Source organism: Oncorhynchus keta, chromosome 22 (genome assembly GCF_023373465.1).
Source record: "Oncorhynchus keta strain PuntledgeMale-10-30-2019 chromosome 22, Oket_V2, whole genome shotgun sequence".
Taxonomy (NCBI): Eukaryota; Metazoa; Chordata; class Actinopteri; order Salmoniformes; family Salmonidae; genus Oncorhynchus; species Oncorhynchus keta.
In genome coordinates, this window is record NC_068442.1 from 18051902 (window position 1) to 18069160 (window position 17259).

Here is a 17259-nt window from a genome sequence, read left to right on the forward strand (position 1 = left end):
TACTCTCGGGAATAAACACTGCTGATTGATTTTGAGACTGGTCTCTGTCCATTTTATGCAAATAAGACTCTTACAAATTCTTAGGAATTGACAGTGTTTAATTTTAATTGGGTATTAAAACATATAGGAATTTAATTCCTGTAACAATTGTGAATCCAACAACTTCACCAGTTACCCTGAGACGGAATGCTAAAGTGGCGGATGTGTACCATTGCATTGCATTGGAGGATTTTGATGATGTCAAGCAGCAAGCAGCTTACCAGAACGTGGAAAAAGTACAATTTGACAGCTCACATGACAGTCTGACAGCTAAGAGTTCAGTTGGTGGCAATGTAGTTAATGGCAACAGGACATTGAGCACTCTTGGACTTCAAGGCTTGTCTGTTGAGGTGTGTCCAGTTCCACAGTTCTGGAAAGACAAACTTGTCAGTTTAATTGAGAAGTATGACACAGTGTTCTCTAGACAGCCTGGATTGTGGCGAGGCAAAAGAGTTCTGCCATTGCATACGGCTGACTGATGACCGCCCATTTCAATTACCTTATCGTAGGCTTTCTCCAGCTCATTACCAAAAACTCAGGGAAACACTGGATGATATGGAGGAAAAGGAAATCATCAGAAAATCCAGCAGCAAGTATTTATTTTATTTATTTTTACCTTTATTTAACCAGGCAAGTCAGTTAAGAACACATTCTTATTTTCAATGACGGCCTGGGAACAGTGGGTTAATTGCCTGTTCAGGGGCAGAACGACAGATTTGTACCTTGTCAGCTCGGGGGTTTGAACTCGCAACCTTCCGGTTACTAGAGTAGAGCGCTCTATCCACTAGGCTACGCTGCTGCCCCACGTATACCCCACCATTGGTGCTGTTATGGAAAAAGAATTGGGACATACGTCTATGTACTGACTTTAGGTGGTTAAATGCCCACACAGTAAAGGATGCTCATCCCCTGCCTCATCAGGCTGATGTACTGGCTGCGCTGGGAGGTAATGCCTTCTTCAGCACAATGGACTTGACGTCAGGGTACTACAATGTGCCACTGCATGAAGAGGATACGAAATACACTGCCTTTTCGTCTGCTTTAGGTCTGCACAAGTACAATCGTTTACCCCAAGTCCTTTGCAACAGCCCAGCTACTTTTATGAGAATGATGCTGACCGTCTTTGGTGACCAAAACTTTGTAAGTCTCCTTTGCTATTTGGCTGATCTGATGGTTTTTGCTAAGACGGAGGAGGAGAGTCTGCAGTGACTTGAGATGGTTTTTCAGCGGTTGCAGGAGCACACTTTTAAACTGTCTCTGTCTAAGTGCAAGTTTTTGAGGTCTGTTAAGTTTTTTGGCCACATCATTTCTCAGTAGGGTGTAGCCACCGACCCTGCTAAGATTCAAACCATTTTTAAATGTGACAGAGTGGGATGAAGCTGATGGTGTCACTCCGTCTCCTAGCAAAATCCGTTCTTTCCTTGGTATGGTAGTATACTATCAACACTACATTGAGAATTGCTCCATGGTTGCTCAGCCATTGTTTCAGCTGACCACAGGTCAGAAAAGCCTAGGAGAGGCAAGGGCAGAAAGAGGCCTGGTCCCTCTCGCAGGCTCACTGCTGCAGACTGGACTGCCAAATGTCAACTCGCTTTTGAAGCTTTGAAAGCAGCACTAGTTGACCAGGCACTGCTGGCTCATCCAGATTTTTCTCAGCCATTTTTACTTTCTGTTGATGCATCTACTAGTGGTTTGGGAGCTGTACTATCCCAAGTACAAGATGGGAAGGCCATAGCCAGGCCAATAGCTTTTGTTTGTGAATCTCTTAATCATGCACAATCCAAGTATCCTTCTCACCGGCTGGAATTTCTAGCCATGAAATGGGCCATTCATGATAAATTCAGCCATTGGCTGTGAGGGTATAAGTTTACTGTGTGGACCGACAACAATCCACTCAAATATATTCTTACAAAGCCGAGACTTGATGCATGCGAGCAGAGATAGGTTGCAAAGCTGGCATCCTTTGATTTTAATATCCAGTACATACCAGGGCCCAAGAATGTCGTTGCTGATGCTTTGAACAGAGAGCCATTTGTCCTCTCAAGTTCTGCACCGACTGACAAGAATTCCATATGTTGTCCTGCTGGACGAAGCCAGAGGTCTTTGAGTGGATGATGTACAAGACATGTTCCGCCTTCCCTGTGAGCAGCCCGAGGCTGGCTGTAGAACGTCTATGGCTCCTGGGAGTGAGTTGAGTAAGAGCTGGAGACGATGTCAGTGGGTTGGTTTCCTGTGAAGAGGTGTCTGCAGTCCTCCATGCTCACCACTGATGGGATGATGGTGCCACAGTGAGGGCCGTTTCACATGTGCAGCATCTTGAGAAGTTGATGTCCATGGGTCATAGCCCATTACCTGTCCTTACACACAGGGAGCTGTATAATAACCAGTCACTGGATCCTATCATCAGCAGAGTCATGTTCTTTGTAGATAGAGGCTGGCGCCCATCTAGGAGAGAGTGAGTCCTTGAAGCTATAGAAACAGTTTATACTCTAAGACAGTGGGGAAAACTCACCACGTGGTTAGGGATTCTGTATCGTGTCTCAAAACACCCAGTGAGTAAGAAGAAAATATTCCAGTATGTCGTACCTGTGTCTTTCTCCTTATATGGCTGTGAATGAGCTACGAATGAGCTTACGTTTTCCACATATTCCCCAAGGTGTCTACAGCATTGTGGCGTCTTTGTAGGCATTTCCATTGAAGAATGGCTGTAAGGGACCATATAAAGCGTATGGTCACATGGTGTCTCCCACAGAAAATTTTGCGTAAAATACTAAGGCAGCCATTTTTCCAATCGCTTCTTATGTCTAATATATTTTGACAATTCATGTAAGTTTGTGTGTAGTCCATCGGCATAAAATGTATATGGCATTTTTCGTATACGGTTGAATAAGGGATTAGCTACCCCTTATTTTTCCTATTCCTTCGCAGGATAGCTTTTCAGCTGATCGACCATTTGTGGGTCTAGAATTAAGGGACTACACTGGGTTACTCTGTCGCCCTGTTGTTAACAAAAGGCTAAGCTTGTGTTTGAATATATTTATTTAATTTCATTTGCGATTTTTTGCGTATTTATGTCCGCTGCGTTATGCTAATGCGTTTGAGGCTATGATTACGCTCCCGGATACGGGTTTGCTCGTCGCAAGAGGTTAAGGAGAAATGAGAGAGATCTAAAATTCCATGCATAACACTTGTATAATTTATCAATGTTTATTATTAAACATTAGTACTAAGGCATTAACCTCTCTCTTAAAGCCTTCATTGTACCTCAATCCAAATCTTTTTTTAAGCTACTAAGAGAGGCCCATCCTCAGTTTAACCTCTTGCGATGAGCAATCCCGGATCCGGGATCGTAATCATAGCCTCAAACGAATTAGCATAACGCAGCGGACATAAATACCCCTAGTAACTTTTCCTATTCATGAAAATCGCAAATTAAATGGAATAAATATATTCAAACACAAGCTTAGCCTTTTGTTAACAACACTGTAATCTCAGATTTGCAAAATATGCGTTACAGCCAACGCTAGACAAGCATTTGTGTAAGTTTATCATGGCATAATGCTATGCTAGGCTCTGCTGGCAGCAGGCAACATTTTCACGAAAATAAGAAAAGCAACCAAATTAAATCATTTACCTTTGAAGAATGTTGGATGCGTTCACTCAGGAGACTCCCAGTTAGATAGCAAATGTTCCTTTTTTCCAAAAATATTATTTTTGTAGGCGAAATAGCTCCCGTTTGTTCATCATGCTTGGCTGAGAAATCGACCGGAAAATGCTACCATTACAACGCCAAAGTTTTTTTTTAATTAACTCCATAATATCGACAGAAACACGACAAACGTTGTTTAGGATCCATCCTCACAGTGTTTTTAACATATATATTCGATAATATATCTGACGAGGCAATTGGTTTCTCATAAGAAGCGATTGGAAAAATGGCTACCTCAGTATTTTACGCAAGATTTTCTGCGGGAGACACCATGTGACCACTTGCTATATATGGTCCCTTATGGCTATTCTTCAATGGAAATGCCTAAAAATACGTCACAATGCCGTAGACACCTTGGGGAATACGCAGAAAATGTAAGCTCATTCGTAGCTCATTCACAGCCATATAAGGAGTCGTTGGCATGAAGCGGTTTCAAAAAATGTGGCACTTCCTGGTTGGATTTTTATCTGGGTTTCGCCTGTAACATCAGTTCTGTGGCACTCACAGACAATATCTTTGCAGTTTTGGAAACGTCAGAGTGTTTTCTTTCCAAAGCTGTCAATTATATGCATAGTGGAGCATCTTTTCGTGACAAAATATCTTGTTTAAAATGGGAACATTTTTCATCCAAAATGTTTAATAGCGCCCCCTAATGCATAATTAAGAGTAGGCTATTTGCTTGTTTGAGGATTAAACAGTACATTTTCAGTGGATTGACAATGGATTTATTTCATCCTCCAGAAAAGGAGAAATATACTATTCAACCAAATAATATGGGTAAACTCCAATATATTGCTAAATACAATTATTTGTTTTTATACAAGAACGGTCTAATATTAATAAAGGACATTGTAAACAAGAACAGTAAAGTTGCCACACAAGCAACAGTGTATGCTCACTACAAAATTACAACCAACTCATTGTGGCTCTGCCAGAATATTGGAGGCAATTAGACTAAAGCTTTAATTTCTTTGTCTGCCACACGAAAAATCATGACTTAAAATGTTTAGTATAAATCAAAAAATGTATCAGTTTCACTTAAAGCAGCAATATGTAACTTTTTGGGTGACCTGACCAAATTCACGTTATAGATCTGTCATTCTCATTGAAAGCAAGTCTAAGAAGTGGAAGATCTGTTCTATGTTCGCCATTTCTATGCTTCCCGTTGTTAATTTTTGTTTTTGCATCTTTTACTTTAGACTTTGTACACCAGCTTCAAACAGCTGAACTTATATTTTCCATTGGGTGTGACTAGGGTGGGCATTCTAGTTTCTTTATTTCTATGTTTTCTGTTTCTATGTTTTGGCCGGGTATGGTTCTCAATCAGGGACAGCTGTCTATAATTGTCTCTCATTGGGAATCATACTTAGGTAGCCTGTTTTTCCACCTTAGTTGTGGGTAGTTGTCTTTGTTAGTGGCCTGTATAGCCGAAGTAAGCTTCACGGTCGTGTCCTCATTCTTTGTTTTGTTGGCGATATTTATAAATAAAGAGAAATGTACACTCACCACCCTGCACCTTGGGCTGGTCATTTCCACGACGACGGCGATCGTGACTGAACTATCCACCACAAACGGACCAAGCGGCGTGGCCGGGAGGAGCAGCGTTTTATGGAGAAATGGACATGGAAGGAGATCTTGAAAGGCAAGTGACCCTGGCCAAAGGCTTGAGAGTATCGGCATCCAAGGGAGGAGATAGAGGCGGCGAGAGGCACGAGAGGCAGCCCCAAAACATTTTTTGGGCGGAGGCACACGAGGAGATTGGCTGAGTCAGGTTGGAGACCTGAGCCAACTCCTCGTGCTTACCGTAGGGAGCGTGGTATTGGTCAGGCGCCGTGTTATGCGGTGGAGTGCATGTTGTCTCCAGTGCGCGTTCACAGCCTGGTGCGCTACATTCCAGCTCCCCGCATTGGACTGGCTAAAGTAAGCATCCAGCCAGGACGGATGGTGCCGGCTCAGCGCACCTGGCCTCCAGTGCATCTCTTCGGCCCAGGATATCCTGCGCCGGCTCTGAGCACTGTGTCTCCGGTGCGTCTGCACAGCCCAGTGTGTCCTGTGCCAGCGCCCCGCATTTTCCGGGCGAAGGTAACCATCCAGCCAGGACGGGTTATGCAGGCTCTACGCTCGAGACCTCCAGTGCACCTTCACTGCCCAGTGTATCCGGTGCCTACTCCAAGAGCGAAGCCTCCAGTGATGATCCATGGTCCGAAGCCTCCAGTGATGATCCATGGCACAAAGCCTCCAGTGATGATCCATGTCACGAAAGCCTCCAGTGATGATCCATGGCATGAAGCCTCCAGTGATGATTCATGGCACGAAGCCTCCAGTGATGATCCATGGCCCGGAGCCTGCAGTGAGGATCCATGGCACGAAGCCTCCAGTATTGATCCGCGGACCGGGGCCTGCAGCGAGTGTCCTCAGTCCGGGGCCTGCAGCGAGGGTCCCCAGTCCGGGGATAGAATAAAAAGAAATGTACGCTCACCATGCTGCACCTTGGTTGGGTCATTTCCACGACGACGCCGATAGTGACATCCATAACCAAAAATATTGTAACAGCGGTTTAGAGAGTGCAATGATTCTCTACGCTTTACTTGCTTTGTCCAAATGTTTTATTTCACTTTTATATCCTGACAGAAGGCGAGGCCCAGATGCAGACACAGGAGGCAGATGGTTGGAGTTTAAGATTTTAAGAAATCCAAAGGGAGTAGGCAAGAGAATGGTCATGGACAGGCAAAAGGTCAAAACCAGTTCAGAGTTTAGGAGGTACCAAAGGGCAGGCAGGCTCGAGGTCAGGGCAGGCAGAATGGTCAGGCAGGCGGGCATAGAGTCCAGAAAACAAGCAAAGGTCAAAACCGGGAGGACTAGCAAATGGAGAAAAGGAAAAGCAGGAAAACGGGAAAACCACTGGTTGGCTTGGACATACAAGACGAACTGGCACAGAGACACAGGAAACACAGGGATAAATACCCTGGGGAAAACAAGCAACACCTGGAGGGGGTGGAGACAATAACAAGGACAGGTGAAACAGATCAAGGTGTGACACTTTATTCAACTAGGTAAGTCAGTTAAGAACAAATTCTTATTTACAGTGATGCCACTCGGGAGCCCAAATAAACTGAAATTAGGCAAACTATTCTAATTTTAGCAACCAGGAAATGGCAGAGTGTTTTCTGCATAGTGCACATTTAAAGTTAAAAAGGTTTGACAGCAATAACATATCGTATAAAATTCAAGTCAGTTGGGAACACGTTTTTGATGACTCAATATCTTTGCATCGTGTCTATGAACTGAACTGAATATGAATTGAAATATAAAACAACAATTAACACATCAATCAGTTTGTTTCCATTTAAGCTATTATGTAAAATATTTGCCACAAAAAGAATGCTCAATATATGGGGCATTGAACAGTCAGCCTTGTGCAGAATCTGCAGATTCAATTTAACTTATTTTCTGGTTTGGGCCATTGGTGGCTTGCTTTTGGAGTCAGGTCCAGGAATGTCATATAATCAGGGTTCAGATGGACCTGCAAATGTATGGATATCGGAGGGTTGGAGTTAAGATCAGAATAAATGGTGGATTGGCAGCTGTAGGTGAAAATCCAGCACTTGAGGAAATTACGAAGATATGTATTGTATAAATATTTAACTACAGGTATCGTAGATGTGAGCAAAATAGCAGTAGAATTATTCCTGTCCATTAGTTTAGTTCAGTTAGGGTCAAGTCTAGGCATTGGTCCTGTGACTTCAGTGGGTATCTTTAAGGACGAGGTCAAGTGACCACACTCGTGTGATGAGTAACTTGTCTGAGACCTGACAAGTTGCATTGTCTGGTGCACAGGAGACCTGGGTTAGAACCCCATCAGTCAAACTTACACGTCTTCATCTCTCTGCCAAGGTTGCTCATCACATAGCCTGCCGCTACATGCGGTAATCAGTCTGGTAATTACGAGGCTATTTATCACATGGATGGATAACCACCTCTGTTGTACTCATTAAATATGGTGCACAGGTCCTTCTGCGTGCCACAGAAAGTGTTGTTGTTGTGCAGTAGGCCTGATTTTGAACCCAGGAAGTTATATTGGTGCCGTGATCTCTGAGTATGAGGTCAAAGAGGGGTGAAATGTAACCGAGGTGGTTTGATGAATCTTGCAAGAGACTTGAAGACGTGTGTTCGCTTCCTGAACTAATCCCTTTGGGCCTTATCTAAGTGAGCTAACACAGTCTTGTGACATGCAGGAGACCTTGTTCGTACCCAGTCAGTCACTTGCGAAAGATTAAATAGATAGTGGAAAGACTATCCTTTGAAGGGCTATGACAGGGCTATTCAACTATTCTCATGGGGGCCAAATTGCGGCTTTTGTGACACTCCCTTCTAATGCGGCCTGTGATCATCCATGCTCCAGAGAGTCTTAGCTTTCAGGAATGGGGTCATAATAGCCAAAGTGGTACAAACACTAGAGCCAAAATCATGGCAAGAAAATACATTAAACATGCCACATTGGCTTCAGAAACCGCCAGAAGCTTCTGTTTACCACAGAGAGCGTTTGGTTCTATTTGTTCTATTCTATCTTTCCTGCCTGGCAAAGTACCGGAATGTTGTCTCTGGTTTTGAATCTGAAAGCATCTGAGAAGTTGAATATATGAAACTTTGATTAACTTGAAATTAGGGGTTATAAACTTGATACACCGACAATGAATGCAATATATATATATATACACACACCAATTGTGCAAGTTCTCCCACTTAAAAAGATGAGAGAGGCCTGTAATTTTCATCATAGGTACACTTCAACTATGACAGACATGATGAGAAAAAAAAGACAGAAAATCACATTGTAGCGATTTTTAATGAATTTATTTGCAAATTATGGTGGAAAATAAATATTTGGTCAATAACAAAAGTTTATATTGATACTTTGGTGGCTGACTAAATACTTTTTTGCCCCACTGTATATATATATATATATATATATAATTATTTTACCGTTATTTAACTAGGCAAGTCAGTTAAGAACAAATTCTTATTTTCAATGATGGACTAGGCACTTATATACCATATTCAAAGTGAATTTATAAATATTGAATATTGAATTACATTGAAATTAACATTAATTTTGTAACCACTCCCTCTTCCAATTAGGGCTAATTGGAAAAGCTGTTCAAAAGAGGACATTGTATTCCCTTTTTTTGGTACTCCCTGACGAAGGCCATGCACCCGAAATGCATCGGTTTAAAAAACACAACGTTGTTTCTATTGAACATGCCATACTAATAAAGGCATTTTAAATAATTATATGAAGAGTGCCTTGGTCCTCCTTTCTTTTTTATTTCAATTTAGTTTCAAAACATTATATAAATCTTCAATTTATTAATTCAATGATTCAATTTGTGCATTAACCATTCAAAAATATTACATTTAATATCCTAATACATTTCAAAATGATAAAATTCAAATAAAGTTTTTTTGGCACTGAAATCGCTCCATACACCAAGCGTGTGTGCAAACACGTTGTGAATGGGGTGAAGTGAGTGTGCAAAGCTGTCATCAATGCAAAGGGTAGCTACTTTGAAGAATCTCAAACATGAAATCTATTTTGATTTGTTTAACATTTTTTTGGTAACTACATGATTCCATTAGTGTTATTGAATAGTTTTGATGTATTAATTATTATTCTACAATGTAGAAAATTGTAAAAATAAAGAAAAACCCTTCAATGAGTAGGTGTGTCCTAACCTTTGACTGGTACTTTATATTTTGTAAATATTGTTTGCTTAGATATCTCATGGTCAGCTTGCTCTGTCACACACACACACACACACACACACACACACACACACACACACACACACACACACACACACACACACACACACACACACACACACACACACACAGTCTTGTACTAACCTTGTGGGGACACACAATTCAGTCCCATTCAAAATCCTATTTTCCCTAAAAACCTAACCCTAACTCTAGTTCATAATCCTATATCTAAGCCTCGCCTTAACCATATAATCCCTAGAAATAGAATTTAACCTTGTGGGGATAAAAACATTTGCCCAGTTGGTCAAATTTTTGTTTGTTATAGTGAAACACGTCCACACACACACACACACACACACACACACACACACACACACACACACACACACACACACACACACACACACACACACACACACACACACACACACACACACACACACACACACACACACACACACACACACACACACACACACACACACACACACACACACACACACTTCTCTGGGTGAGCAGGCTTTGTGAATGATCATCAGACTTGGTAAAAGGCCCATTCCCATCCACAATGTCTCACGCTCAAGTTTATTTAGCCATTGTCGGCAGGATTTCCTCTGCCCTCCCCTCGTCCCCTTCATACTACGGAATCACTCATTCTAACGGGGATGTACTGAAACTGTACGCTGAAAAAAACATTACAACTCTTTCCCTCTAATTTCTTCTGATCTTTCTATATTTGTGTGTACCTTCTTTGTAATTTATTTTTTTCGCTATATATATTGCGCTATATATATTACTGCACCTGTGTGCTTTCAGGTCATGACTTACTGTAAGGGAAACCCCATTTCAACTACAAAAATTCTGCGGAGATTCCACTTAACTCTAGTTGTGAGTATGACTGCATGTGACACTGACGAACGCACATAGTGCCCAAATATTGATTAGATTGGTTCACCTGCAGTACCAGTCAAAGTTTGGACACATACTCATTCAACAAGACAATGATCCAAAACACACCTCCAGGCTGTGTACGGGCTATTTGACCAAGAAGGAGCGTGATGGAGTGCTGCATCAGATGACCTGGCCTCCACAAACACCCGACCTCAACACAATTGAGATGGTTTGGGATGAATTGGACCACAGAGTGAATAAAAAGCAGCCAACAAGTGCTCAAGACTGTTAGAAAAGCATTCCAGGTGACTACCTCATGAAGGTGGTTGAGAGAATGCCAAGAGTGTGCAAAGCTGTCATCAAGGCAAAGGGGGGGCTACTTTGAAAAATATAACATATATTTTTATTTGTTTACCACTTTTTTGGATACTGCATGATTCCATGTGTTATTTCATAGTTTTGATGTCTTCACTATTATTCTACAATGTAGAAATAGTTTTAAAAAATAAAGAAAAACCCTGGAATGAGTAGGTGTGTCCAAACATTTGACTTGTACTGTATATACATCAAATAGGGGTGTAACAGAATGAGGTTCTCTTTGTTATCCTCTGACTAAATCTTGTATGACCCAGAGGTGAATGAAACATGGGAATTCCTGCTGGCCATACAGTAGACACTCACACCGTCACTATCCAAACACCTGGCTGCCTGAACCATCTCGTCACCCGAACACCAACCAAGCCCCTCGCTCTCTCTGTTATTGTAGAGCAAAGCCAGTCCTTTTGAAGCAGCCCAGTCATGCTCCCATGATGCCTGGCCCAGCCGAGACTGGCCGGTTCATTCAGGCTCTGACGCTGCTGCGTCAACTGAGCAGGGGTGAGGTAGGGCTGACCCGTCCGATTCTCTTAACACACACAGAGGTACACACACACACAGAGGTACACACACACACAGAGGCACACACACACACACACACACACACACACACACACACACACACACACACACACACACACACACACACACACACACACACACACACACACACACACACACACACACACACACACACACCATGCAGGCTCAGGGTGTGTTTGGTGGTTGCAGAGAAATGTTAACCAAACCCCACAGGAAACTGCACCACTGCAACCACCATGGTTCCATTTCTTCACTAATGTCCTTAAAGCTCACATCTTTACCAGAAAGATAAAAGACAGATCGATCAGATGATAAGGACAGCACAATGTTTGACAGTTATAGGTTTCATGGTTTTTAGACATCACAGAATCAGAGCTCTTCATGGTATCTTCAAGAGTTGAGCCCATTGAGGCTTGGCTATATCATCCTTCCTTATTCCCACCAATTCATTAACTGATACATGTTTAATGAATATCCTGGTAATGAGCAGCCTGTTTCATTCACAACTACGGGTAATATCAACTGTCTATCCACTACTGACAGTGTGACAGAGGTATAGTCCACTAGTCCAACTAACTTACATTTCATCTTCACTAGAGTCTTTTCACTCATACTTTAATGTTTAGTGGAACCAGCTTTCTCACCGGTCTGTACATATATGGACATCTTGTGATCACGTCTAGCCACATTTTTCTCAATGGGCTGCCACCAGGCAAAAAAAGGCACGTGGTGTGAGAGGAATGCTGAGGAAGTGCCATTAGTCAGCCAGGCCGTCACCACAAGCAGAACCGACCACGGATCTGGCTGCGTGTGTGTCTGTGTACGTGTGCCATACTGAGTAAATGCATGAGAGCAGAGGAAACTCTTACTGGTTCTGTGTCTGTAATTTTGGGATTAGGCTTGCCTGCCACACACCAATTAACCTCATGTGTTCCTGTTCTACTCACACGTATGTCTTCTGGAGAGCACAGAACACAGACAGAACCAAGTTGGATTTGTTAGGCGTTTGGTACAAATTTTGAGAATGCTCATATTGCTCAGGACTTTCTTCTTTGTCTGTCTTTTTTTCTCTCTCTCTCCCCCTCCTCTCCTCTCTCTCTCTAGTTATATTGACTGGCTGGCTGTCTGCCAACGTGTCTCTCATTCTTCCTTAAGGGTTCGTACAAGAAAGGAAATTTGATCCATATCTTAATCCCAGACTCCAAAATTGACCCCTTTCAGAGAAATATGATACCTTCAGTCAAAGGCCATGTTCACTCTAAAGCAAGTCCCTGGGTCCTTTTCCTGAGTTTGACTAAGGTAAACAGGTAAGCACAGGTGAAATGGTTTGGTGTTTGAGCAACTGGAGCATTCCATTGTGCTGCACCATTTTGGTTTTGGTCTGTGCTACATTTGGCATACCAGTCGCTGTGTGCCTAAGTGCTTAAAAATACATTAGTCGAAAAAAGCAAATATGACACAAATGGTCCAGCGCACCCATTAAGGACTGGACCGTCTTTGCAGTGTGGGTCACTGTTGCCTCCCCACAGAGAGAAATGAGACAGCCATTGTTCTCTGGAGGGAAACTCAAATGGACACTCTCTCTCTCTCAGACATATTCAACATTACATGATAGTTTATACAGATTCTAGATTTAATCTTCATAATTATGTGTTAACCTCAGACGTAAGTGTCTTTCAATGTGTGTAAGTGCACTTTCATTACCTCCAGCTGTTTTGATGAGAACACAAATATGTGTTTTATTTGGGCGTCTCGGTTTTTGCCTATGCTTTCTACCCTGTTATCACCACAGAGGAGAAAACCAAAAATATATGTTGCCATGCCAATGACTGAACAGTAAGCGACACGTTGAGGAAGTGTGAGGTAAAATATGATTCAGAGACGGAGGATTCTTAAAGGCCCACACAGACTGTATGATTTTAGCCTTCTTATGCCACAATTTTGCCGTCCCTGTCACGTCCTGATCCGTTTCACCTGCCTTTGATTGTCCCCACCCACTTTCCCCAATAGTCCCTGGGTATTTATTCCAGTGTTCCCTGTTTGTCTGATGCCAGTTCATCTTGTCAAGTCAACCAGCGCTGGTTTCCGTGCTCCTGCTTTTTCTTATCTCTCTTTTGCTAGTCCTCGCGGTTTGGACCTTTGCCTGCCTTGACTCTGAACCCTCCTGCCTGACCATACTGCCTGCCCTGATCTCGAGCCTGCCTGCCACTCCTGAACTCTGACCTTGTTTATGATCTTTTGCCTGTCCACGACCATTCTCTTGCCTGCCCCTTGGATTATAATAAATATCAGAGACTCGAACCATCTGCCTCCAGTGTCTGCATCTGGGTCTCGCCCTGTGCCCTTATATCCCAGACAATATGTTGTTGACAAATTCTTAGGTCGTTAAACGATTGTCAGACATCTTGGCTTGCTCAGTGTGTCGGTTTAGGTTTGCCGATTAAATACCACTGCGTGCGGTCATAGGCTTGGAAACAGTTTTTCCAGTTTTCAGAAATATTGAGCTTTTATCGTGTAGTGAGGCTGGTGTTACGAGCCGATCCCGGTGACTGACCAATAGGAATACAACCGGCACTGAGTATTGTTGTGAATATTCTAATCAAGTAAGGGAGAGGAGACTTTCAATTTCTTCAAACAATCACCCTTTAATATCGATACAGTTTTGCAATAATGGAGCTGGTCAACAACCAACCCTAGCTGATTGTTGAGAGCCCAATAATACAGAAAACGGAGAGAGGAACCATCCTTTCTCAGAAGCCCAGCATTGTTAGAATGGAAATGTCTTACTATTGTTAAGCATATAATTGTTCACTAATAATATTCAACAAATGAGGTAAATTCATATTTTTTCTCTCACAGTATACCCATAATAATACGATCATTGTGAATAGTCACATTAATATAATAGTTTGATTTAAAAGATGACATGCGTTGCAAAAAGAACGATTTCCATAATCTTGTTTACATGGACAAATCTGAAATCAGGCTACCTCAAAATAAACTTTCTACCACATCGACCATGTTATATTTGGGAAACCTATTTAATTCTGAGTTAAGACATCTCAAATTTGTACGTGAAAACTATTTGCATACTTTCAGTTTTTCAAAACCCACTTCACTTGTGCATAAGCATAGAGGGAGGATTACGCTTCTGGTGCTGGAACATGCACAGACCAAATACACCACTTCCGTTGACATACCCTACGTCGGCTGACGAAGCCTCACAAGACAATTGCAGAATTTGACGACAGAACTGAAGCAAATCATACAATCTGGCCATGTTGATATTAAGATTTTAAATTGGTAACATCACACAATGTGACATGTAATAATCGGAAAAGACTGAATCCGACTTACAGTGTGGGAAGGAAGGCCTTTAGTCACTGTGGTTAAATGCTTTGTCCTCTAGTTCCTACAGCCCAGTATGTCTCACTCAGGTTGATCCCATCATTATTCACACATGATTCACTCTCTCATCATCTTCTTGTGTATTACACAAGATTACAAAAGTATTTTGCTGTAAAATACAATCCACAGCCTGAGGGGCAGTCGAGTTCACATTCATGCCTCACGTCAATTCAAGCTAATTCTGTCTTATTCAATATTTTGCCTTCCGCTTATTCACAGATTCTCTGGTCCTCTTGACTCACTGGCCTCTTGTGAAACCAGCTGTCTTCATCTCATATATGGTTATAAACCCCTGTACATTACTACGTTCCATTGACGGGGCTAAGGCAGGTTGAGGAATAGGAAGTGGACACGTTCTCTGACAGTGACCTGTGGGGACTTCGTTGTTCCCAGTGTTTTCTACATTGTTACCAATTCCAGCAATTCAACTCACATTGTGTTTATGTACAGCGTTAGGTATTTCCTAATAAACTCTTGGGTCGGGAGGGATGATGAACGTGACTGTTTAGCCCCACACTAGGTGTTTCCTTCATTTACAGCTGGCTGTATTTCAGGAGCTAGCAGCAGTGTCAGCATTAGCAACAGGTCTAACAGCGTTTAATGTATGGCTCAGGGAGAGTGGAGACTATGCTATGCATCATAATACTTCTTTAGGGGAGTTTACTGTATGTTTGCCTCACTGTGTTGTTGGGATACAGATTATTTCAGTCACAATACATGGGATAGGGCACGCAAATTAATTAAAAGGACATGAGCGGATATCCACAGTGTTTTATTGCAATATATGTGTTTATGTGTTACACAAACCTGACTGTTTTCCTCTTAGTGTGAGATAAATGTGGCTTTTTAGACAGCAAATACCTAGATGGCAACTTGCTGTTCATAACACTCCCACACTGTCACCTGTCACAGTCATGAGTCCAAGCCTCTAGAGCTGTCATCGACATGATAAGATCATCGCCGATGGTGGGATTTATACAGCAGTGGTTATCTTTACCATCATCTTTCATAGGCGTGATAAAGATAAACTATAACAATGCTCTCTATATCTCTCCTGTGGTTAATGAATGGACACAGTGCTTTATGTCTCACGTTAGCTCTCGCTATTGCCTCATGTAGATATACACAGATACAAAATGTGTGTATTATATTGGCTTGTTGCATACAATCTACAGTTCATCATATTAATGTAGAATCACATATTCAAGGTGTTTTACATGGACTACTTTAGATACACACGTTTAGTTTATCCTGAAAGGTGCTTGCCTGACAACTCAAACTGAATACCTCCGCTGCTCTATACTGTCACTACATACTTCAGTCTGAGAATGCAACCATTGAAGTTGTTTGTGGTGATGTGAAAATGAGGGGTGTTGTACAAAACAAAGTCATCAGCGATTGGATCATCTCTAACCAATCAGAGTATCAAAGCCAATGACATATTTTCAAAACGTTGCTTCACCCACGTGTTCTGGCTTTGACTCAACCCATCGGTTTCTGGGACCAATCAAAAGGTCTCGAACATATTTTCATTTGCAGAAATTGTCGGGAAGGTACTCAGTTCGAGACTTACTGCAGAGAAGAAACTGATGTCCATGGGTGTGGCTTAGCATTTGGCCAGAGCAAGGAGTTTGGGTAGCCAAGCAAGTAAGGTGCCATGGGTTACTTGAAATTAGCATCTGGAAAATGACTGTCCAAAATGACCGCTCTGAAATCTTATTCGACATCGATTAAAATGACTGTGTCCAGTGAAAGGGCCAAATAGACTCAATTGGGGCCATTACCACATTCTTTATGCATGTTTGGTAAAGGAGCAGAAAACAAGACAACTACAACACAGCATTCATATTGTTGACCTGTTGTAGGTACATGGAAATGTAGAAACATTTTATCTGAGTTCTTTCCTTTAGACCTAAAAGGACCAGTGTATTTTAAGCTAGAAGCTCAATATGAATGTCATAGTGACGATATCACCCGCATGGAAATAGAAACGGTGTGGTTGATAACATTATTAAAAGCTTGCCTAATCTTCACATAGATGCCATCTAAAGGTAGCTGCCAAAATAAACAAAACACTTCAAATATATTTTAAACAGGTTCTTCCACACAGGTGTGGTTCCTAAATGAATTAAGCAATTAAAACATTCCATCATGTTTAGGGTCATGTATTAAAATGCCTAGTTGACCATTATGTTGGTTACTGTGGCTAGAAGAAGAGACATCAGTGACTTTTAAAGAGGGGTCTGAAAGGATAATAGGGGGTTTAAAGTGTGTGTGTTCAAAGCAAATGTTATTTGTCACATGATTCGTAAACAACAGGCTCACAGTGAAATGCTTATTTACGGGCCCTTCCTAACAATGCAGAGAGAAAAATATATTCAAAACAAGAATAACACGAGGAATAAATAAACAACGAATAACGATAACTTGGCTATATACACACAAGATACAAGTACCGAGTCGATGTGCAGGTGTAAGAAGTAATTGAAGGAGATACAGTGCATTCACAAAGGAGTCAGACCACTTGACTT